The following is an 8299-nucleotide window of genomic DNA, read 5'->3' as shown; positions in this document are numbered from 1 at the left end:
TATTAGGGAATGTGCATTTGATTGTGACTCTGCCTATTCATTATTGTCTGCCCTATTGTGAATACATGTTCTCTTTTTTAAAGGAGGATAAAATTTAAAAAATAAATATATATATATATATAAACTAGAAAATATTAAAATATGATGAGAAATGTATAGTCCTGCTTGTAATAATGTTACCTCACATTTTTCATTTTCACAATGAACCACAAATCATAATGTTTTCATAATCTTGATTTCTATTCACCTATTTTTCATGGCTCTTGCATTTGGCCACCTAATTTCTGAACAACAAGTGTGTAATCAATTTTTAAGAAACTCTAGGCTTTTAGGAGTCAGAGCTGTAAACTGAATATGAATTATTTTGCAAAAGCATGGAAAATGGAAAGTTGATAGAGTTGCAGTTTACTTATAGAAACACTTTATTGATTTCTAAAATTTAACTTCCTCCCCTATGAATTATGTTTGTATTTTATTTGCTTGTTTTTCACTTTAAATGAAAGGTCAGATTAATTATCCAAAGAAAAAACACTTTGAAATTTGATATTAATTTGTAAAGCATTTGCTTTAAAATGTATTTGTATTAAAAATATTTAATATTTGTCAGCATGTTTCATCAGTCTTGAATTATATTTTAGTAGGGATTAAGATTAAATATCATTCACACAGTATTTTACTTGAGAATGTTAGATTCCAAAATTATTAAACAGTTTTCCAAAATCAAATAAAATAGAAAAATAACTTCTAAATAATGCTATCCAGTTTATTTTACTTTAAGTAGAAATGATGTTGAAGAGTTGTATACATATTCTTATAATTGAATATAGTACACTCTGGATTTCTCTTTTTCTTATTTACTTTCTTTCTTTGCTCCTGTCTTCTGAAATAATTTATTTTATGCTCTGAAACATGGAATTTAACAAATCATCTATTTTTTAATATGCTTTAGTTTACATAAAATTGTTAAAAGTCATTTTGGCATGGTCATTTTGACTAAACTTCCCAATGAAGTAAGGTGAGCTTTACTATGTAATAAACCTGTTTTATTGACTGGTATGTTTGATTTGAGGTAAAAAGTATTATTTTGCTAAAATGATTAACTTCTAATATTTTCCTTAAATTTCATATACTTGCATATTTTACTTAGTAATATATTTTAAAATATCACCAATTATTTCTCAGGTTCAAAAATAGTTGTATAATGTTGTTTTGCAATTATGAGGATAGATTTTTTGCCTATTTTTAGAAAAGTTGTTTTGCACAATATACGAAGTGCCAGTGCAGACAAATGTAACCAACACTAAGCTGGCCAATAGAATTCAACAAACTGCTAAGGTCATTAATATAATTTGTTTTGGCACTGTTACATTTCCTAGTGCTACTCTGAATAGTTTGCTGGGCACATCAATTTGTTTTCAGCTATTGTGAAATTGGATACCTTGGCTTTCATCCAAAGCACCCTCTCAATTTGCATATCTTTGTTATCATTTCAGGTTCTCAGAACATACTGTGGACTATCATACCATCTGCACCAAGATCCTCACATCCAAACACAAATTAAAAATGAAACTGTAAAATTTGCAAGGAAACAATACAGACCTTTTATCTCATTCTCCCTCTGTTCATTTTCAAAAGAGAAACTTGCTTGTAGCCAAGCATAGCAAAAAAGGCTTTTATTAATTGGACTGGCATCAAGCATGCATACATAAAATTGTTTATTTTTCCTTATAAAGGGGTTGCCTGACATAAAAGGGTCTTTGAAGATGACATTCAGATTTTGACATTTGCATGATATTGTATAAATATCAGAGGTAGGAGACTTTTCTGACAAACCAGATGGGAAAGAAAGAAAGAGAGAGGGAGGGAGGGCAGAACAGAGGGAGGGAGGATGACAGAGAGACAGAGAGAGAGAGAGAAGGGGGAGACAGAAAGGAAAAGAAAAAAGAAAAGAAAGGAAAAAATGAAAAAAGAGAAAGAAAGGCACTTCTATAGAAAGATATTAGTCTTTACTTAAAGATATTAACTTCTCTACTAGACTGGGAATTATTAGGCAAGATAAAACAAACATTTGTTATAAACAAGATTTTATTTTTAAAGAGATCTGATCCTGACAAAATATGAAGTTTATTTTTGATATACTCTATTTTTTATTAAAAACATACAATGTAAGTGAATATTGGCCTTCTAAGTGTTGTAGTAATTGTTATTGTTGAACTTATTACTGCCTATGGTCTTAATTTAGATTGTAGGTTGGGCAATGGAATGTTTTTGAAGGATGGAGGGCATTCTGGGTCTTTGTATTCATCAACATCTGAATTATGCAGGCATAACTTTTGTATTTCCCTTTGTGATTTCTGAATACAGATGAAGGCAGGTTATAATTTCACAGAAAACAAATGTCCCTCCCAACTCCCAGGTTTTACCTATATATTAAAATACATGTATAAAAAATACCTACATGGCACTTCAGGGCAAAAGCAGGAGAGGAGAGCAGACACATGACAAGGGGATTTGCTGATTGTGGACTTCCACATGGATTTCAAATGCCAGTAAAGGGAATCTCCACCTGAGTGTATAATGGAATAGCACAAATTTGATTAGACTTTTTGACACTTTTATCATCCAGCAATCATACACAGTCAGAAAATTGTGCACAAAAGTCTGCTTATGTACTCCACCTTCAGCATAGATCATTCTTCAGGCCCTTGCAGCCTGCACAATGGTCCCTAATTCCTTCACTCTTGCAAATCATTTCAACATTTATTATGAACCTCCTAGAGATACATAGGTATTCTGTTCTTTGAAAGTCTTGTGTTGAATAATAACACTTTTAACCCACTCTCCAGAAGAGTCCAAAATTGAAAGAAAAAATGTTTTCTAGAAATAATTGTCAGTGCATGGTCTGAGTTTCATTCAAAAGTGGCTTAGATTGGAAGGTCATTGAAGATTTTAGCTGAGGAGAATCCTAGAGGCTCTTGCATGTATAAGCATTTCATCAACTCAACATTCTTTTTAAATCATCTGTTGCATCATTACTAAGTTCCACATCTTAACTGAAAGTCCTTCTTTGTCCAGTTATGATATAAAACCATGCTTCTCATTAACCATTTTCTTTCTCAGAGACTTTTTCTTTGCTGTCGACAAGATGAACTGAATTTCTCTTCCAGGTTACATTCAAAAGCACCCTTCCCTTAAGATTTCCATAGTTCTCAACTTCTCCTTCTCCTTCATCTCTCCTTCCTAAATTCTCTTCTATATAATTTTCTGTTTTAAATAAAATTAATAGGAATGACTGTAGGAGTGAAATAGCACTAATGATAGAGTCAGGCAGTACTAGTTTTACTTAGTTAAATTCCTTCTTGCTCAACCTGGTTGTCTCCTTTCAGCTGGGTGGGTCCACTCACAGCTAGACCCTGTAGACCCTACTAGGAATGAGAATCAGAGCATCTTTTGCTTGGGCAGACTGGGATGTAGTTTTTCTATTAGTGCTTGAGATAGAAGGGGAATATCGCCAAAATGTTTCATGTGAGGCTGTCCTCTTCTCTGTCCCTCCGCAAGGGGGACTGGTTTTTTTGTTGGGCCATTTTATTGTCAGGGCCAATCGGGAGTTCTTGTTGTATGCTCATACAGTTTCTTGTTCAGAATATGTGGGAGCAATAAATAAAACCAGGGAGATTGCTGCAATTTGTTCCTCAAGTTTGAAGTCCTCTATGCAGTTTGTCTTCTTTTTTTCCACCTACCCGAGTCTTTCTTTACTGGTTTGTTGTGTTATGTCCAGTTTTTTAGAGTTATAAGAGGGAAGACTAAGGGAAATAGAGCTACTTTATCTCAAGGTATTGCTACCCAATTTTTTCCTTCTTGATTATTTCTCTTAGTATTTTCAAATTATCAGGTTAGTTGCATTGCTGTTAATAAACATGAACTGATCACCAAAATTATGGTGGGCCCCATCCATTTATTTAAATAAGATGCAATTCTGTCCTGTGTGCAGGATTAAAATCCAAAACTCTCTTTATCTCTTGTACATCCTTCTTCCCCTCCATTTGTATTTCCTCTTTACTGTAGTCTGTAGTGCTACTTGCCTAGAACACTGTTTTCACTATTGCTGTTCATCAATCTATTTGTTAATCAAAAATTTCAAATTCTTAGGCTGAAACGAGGTAGCTAAATTGATACCAAATTAACAAAGTTCTTGGTGGAGAAGGCTGTGTCCATGGACAGGAGTGGCTTTGGAGAGATGTCATCCCCTGTGATCTGGGAGGCAGAAGTGACACGGACTGCACAGAAACAGAGTGCTCAAAAAAGAGTTTTAATTTGGGCATCCCAAGATGAAATTTTTGCTAATACCACACCAAGAAATCAGGTTACCCTTCAAACTTCCAGCTCATTTTGACTGCCTTTTATTCCACCAAACCGAAGCTTACTCAGGCAGCCAGATGTTTACTGCATTCTTGGAACAGGAGGGAGGTCTCCCTGGGTTACACAGTCTTCAGCGTTCTTGGCAAATCTTTCTATGGTAACCAATCTGGATGACAGTAATTGGACCTCTGCATTCTCAGCACAGCATTCAGTGCTCCTTACCCACACAGAGCCCCACAGTGTGACTAAGGACATAACTTTCAGTGCTGTTATGTTACATGAGGATGATCCTGGAGAAGCTGCATCTATGAGTGTGTTTTGTGATTTCCTGCAGTCTTTTCTGAAGCACTCTTCAACTACAGTTTTTGACCTTGTAGAAGAGTATGAAAACATTTGTAGTGTTCAGGTGAACATACTGAGTAAAATAGTGAACCAAGCAACACCTGGACTTCAAAAGTTTTCAAAAACAGCCAGCATGCTCTGGCTTCTTCAACAGGAGATGGTCACACAGAGGCTGCTGGCTTCCTTGTATAGAGACAGGATACAGTCTGCCTTAGAAGATGAAAATACGTTTGTGATTACTGCTCTTAATGCTAGTGAAAAAGCAGTTGTGGAGGTGTTATTTCAGAGAGAGTCACTTGTCCGACAAAGTCAGCTGGTGGTAGATTGGTTAGAGAGCATTGCCGAAGATGAGATTGGAGATTTTTCTGATAATATTGAGTTTTATGAAAAATCAGTATATTGGGAAAATACTCTGCATACCTTGAAACAGTGGCAGCTGTCTTCTTATATAGGAAGCGTCCATACTCTTGTCACCGAATTGGACCCCGATTCTCCCATGAGACAGAAAATGCCCCTTGATGATCTGGATAGAGAAGATGAAGTTAGATTACTCAAGTATCTTTTCACTCTAATCCGTGCTGGAATGACAGAAGAGTCACAACGGCTCTGTAAACATTGTGGGCAGGCTTGGAGAGCTGCAACACTTGAAGGCTGGAAACTCTATCACGACCCTAATGTTAATGGAGGAACAGTATTAGAGCCTGTTGAAGGGAATCCATATAGATGCATTTGGAAAATAAGTTGTTGGAGAATGGCAAAAGATGAGCTTTTTAATAGCTATGAGAGAGCAATTTATGCTGCTTTAAGTGGGGATCTCAAACAGCTTCTTCCTGTCTGTGACACCTGGGAAGACACAGTGTGGGCCTATTTTCGAGTGATGGTGGACAGTCTGGAAGAACAGGAGATTCAGATGTTAGTAATACCTCTGGATGAAACTGAATAACTCCCTAGAGAATATTTGGAAACAAATTGGACATTAGAAAAGGTTTTTGAAGAACTTCAAGCTACTGATAAAGAGAGAGTTCTGGAAGAGAATCAAGAACATTATCATACAGTTCAAAAATTCCTTATCCTGGGAGATATTGATGGTTTGATGGATGAGTTTAGCAAATGGCTTTCCAAAAGCAGAAATAATCTACCTGGACACCTCCTCCGCTTCATGACTCATCTCATTTTGTTTTTTCGCATGCTGGGACTACAGACTAAAGAAGTTTCCATTGAGGTTTTAAAGACATACATACAGCTTTTAATAAATGAGAAACACACAAATCTTGTAGCAAATTATACCTGTCATTTGCCTCAAGACCTAGCTGTTGCCCAGTATGCATTATTTTTGGAAGGTGTTACAGAATTTGAACAGTGTCACCATTGCCTGGAGCTGGCCAAAGAAGCAGATTTGGATATTGCTACTATAACAAAAACTGTAGTTGAGAACATTCAAAAGAAAGACAATGGTGAATTCAGTCATCATGACCTGGCCCTGGCCGTGCATACAGTCACTACTGAAGAGGACCATTTAAAAATTGACGTAATTGACTGGTTGGTGTTTGACCCAGCACAGAGGGCGGAAGCATTAAAACAAGGCAGTGTGATAATGAGAAAATTCTTGGCATCAAAAAAGCATGAAGCTGCAAAAGAAGTATTTGTGAAAATTCCTCAGGATTCCATAGCAGAAAACTATAATCAGTGGGAAGAACAAGGAATGGAAAGTTCACTTCCTCCCAAAGATGATAATGCTATCAGAGAACATTTGTGCATTAGAGCTTATTTGGAAGCCCATGAAACCTTTCATGAGTGGTTTAAGCATATGAATTCAGCTCCACAAAAACTTAGTTTGATACCTCAACCAACTTTTACTGAGAAAGTGGCTCATGAACACAAAGAAAAGAAATATGAAATGGATTATGGTATTTGGAAAGGGCATTTGGATGCCCTAACTGCTAATGTGAAGGAGAAAATGCATAATGTCTTGTTGTTTGTTGATGGAGGCTGGATGGTAGATGTTAGAGAGGATGCTGAAGAAGACCCTGAAAGAACACATCAAATGATTTTACTGAGAAAGCTTTGTCTGCCGATGCTGTGTTTTCTGCTTCACACCATATTGCACGGCACTGGTTGGTATCAGGAATGCCTGCAGTTAGCAGACATGGGGTCCTCTGAGTGCCAGAAACTCTATCTGGTGTTTTCTAAGGAGGAACTAAGGAAATTGCTACTCAAGTTAAGAGAATCCTCTCTGATGCTCCCAGACCAGGGACTTGATCCATTACGGTATCAAATTCAGTCATAAATCATCTGTTCTTTGTAATTTCACTAATTTCCATGGTGAGTGGAGTTTTTTGTAAAATATACATATTTGTAATTAGTGGGTTTTCTTTTGAATTATTGTGGGGAAAATGTTTTTAAAACTTAGACATTTGAATTTTGTACTTTTCAGAATATTATGGTGATATTGAAATTTTAGTGTATTATATCAGTATTTCCTTGTGTTTATTAATAAAATTATATAAAAATTAAAAAAATTCAAATTCTTACTTTATAAAAAATATTATTAATTCTATAAATGATGCAAATAAAGCTCATTGACATAATGGTTACATAAAACCCTAAGCTGCATAATCAACTAAAATGTTCTTTATATTGATTTCTAAGTATCTATCTTCCTGGACATTTAGAAAAAGGAAACCTATATTTAATAATTTACTATGTACCAGGAACTGTATTATTATTATTTTTTCACTTATTCTAACTTAGAAAGACACTTCATTTAATAAGAAAATTTAAACTCTGCCATTGACTGCCATGGAAATAGAAATTATTTTTGTACCCTGGCTATACTTAATCAGAATAGCCAGAAATCGTGAAGACTCTTTAACATTTATAATTTATATACTTTGGGCTCTCACATCTATGTAATTTAGGAAATACCACAAAAGAATATATATGACTGAATATATAGTATTTCAAAACAAATCTGAAAGTGGAAAAGTGTAACACAGTTGATTTTATTTAATTTGCATAAAAAACTAAAATAAAGGTATAAGCCTTTTTTATTCAGCCAATAAATTTATGGCTTTAGGGTAGTACAAAATTGAATATTGGTTCTTTGTCTTTCTCTATTATTATTTTATTATATAGGTGTCCAAAAATGATTTTATTTTTGTAAAATCAGTTTGGAAACAAAAGCACAAAGTATGTATTTATTTATTTATATCTAACTAGATATTACAGTTGTCCTGATTTCCCCCCTTTGTCCCCCTCCATCCAGCATCCCCCACTTTCTCAGTCAATCCCCACTCTATTATTCATGTCCATAAGTCATGCATATAGGTCCTTTAGCTACTCCATTTCTTATACTCGACTTTACATCCCAATGGCTATTCTGTAACTACCTATTTGTACTTTGTAATCTCCTCACCTCCTCACCCACTCCCCTATATCCCCTTCCCATCAGACAACCATCAAAATGTTCTCCATATCCATGATTCTGTCTCTATTCTTATTTGCTTAGTTTGCTTTTTAGATTCAATTTTTAACAGGTATGTATTTATTGCCATTTTGTTGTTCATAGTTTTGATCTTCTTTTCTTAAGTAAGTCTTA

General features: G+C 35.0%; 1 pseudogene; it reads left to right on the top strand.

Moving 5' to 3' along the window:
- Positions 1-4213: 4213 nt before the first annotated feature.
- On the top strand, positions 4214-6988 carry LOC112315219 (nuclear pore complex protein Nup107 pseudogene; annotated as a pseudogene).
- Positions 6989-8299: the final 1311 nt, after the last annotated feature.

Source organism: Desmodus rotundus, chromosome 5, assembly GCF_022682495.2.
Source record: "Desmodus rotundus isolate HL8 chromosome 5, HLdesRot8A.1, whole genome shotgun sequence".
Lineage (NCBI taxonomy): Eukaryota > Metazoa > Chordata > Mammalia > Chiroptera > Phyllostomidae > Desmodus > Desmodus rotundus.
Note: the sequence above shows the minus strand (reverse complement) of the source record. Positions and strands in the feature narration are given on the sequence as shown.